The sequence below is a fragment of the Poecilia formosa genome, unplaced genomic scaffold (genome assembly GCF_000485575.1).
Source record: "Poecilia formosa unplaced genomic scaffold, Poecilia_formosa-5.1.2 Scaffold119, whole genome shotgun sequence".
In the NCBI taxonomy this organism is placed as follows: domain Eukaryota; kingdom Metazoa; phylum Chordata; class Actinopteri; order Cyprinodontiformes; family Poeciliidae; genus Poecilia; species Poecilia formosa.
This window is the reverse complement of record NW_006800058.1, coordinates 103,716-104,404: the sequence shown is the minus strand read 5'-3', so window position 1 is coordinate 104,404 and position 689 is coordinate 103,716. Positions and strand designations below refer to the sequence as shown.

Here is a 689-nt window from a genome sequence, read left to right as displayed (position 1 = left end):
AGACAAAAGTTGAACCTTCAGGATGGTGTGTGTTATATTAAAACCCAAACATGATTGTGGTAGTGTGATGGTGTGATGGGTTGCTTAGATGTTTTGGGATCTCTATCCTTATTTCAAATAAGATTTCTGTTGATATTTGTAGTTTGTTTTTAATTTATTTATTATAGTTTGTTGCCGCACATATGCAAATCTTGTACAATTGTTTTTACTTATTTTTTATGTTACCTATGTTGCCCTTCCTGTACAGCCTTTTATTCTTATCTTTCATGTTAGATAAACATCAAAGGTAGACTAGAACATTGCACGTGATGAATCCATGCCACGGCCACCTGGAATGTTGCAGCATCTCTGTCTCTGTGGCGCAATCGGTTAGCGCGTTCGGCTGTTAACTGAAAGGTTGGTGGTTCAAGCCCACCCAGGGACGTGTCTTTATTCCAGATACAGCAATGGATGTTCTGTGACTGATTGTTGGACTGCATCTGCCATTCTTGGCTGCTGCTTTTGAAAGATTCGCTTCAGTACATGATTGCCGTATGAAAAAGACATTGATCAAAGGATACTTTTGGATATATATCTGTGGCGCAATCAGTTAGACAATTTTTTTATTTGTATTTTTTTTACTTTTATTTGAATATATATGCTTACATTTGTCTTTATTTTGCTGCTGGCATACCTGAATTTCCCCAGTG

The 689-nt window shown here is 37.2% G+C and overlaps 1 non-coding gene across 1 annotated transcript; it reads left to right on the top strand.

Moving 5' to 3' along the window:
* Positions 1-350: 350 nt before the first annotated feature.
* trnan-guu (transfer RNA asparagine (anticodon GUU)) lies at positions 351-424 on the top strand. Its single transcript has one exon. It is a non-coding gene; the product is annotated as a tRNA-Asn (tRNA).
* Positions 425-689: the final 265 nt, after the last annotated feature.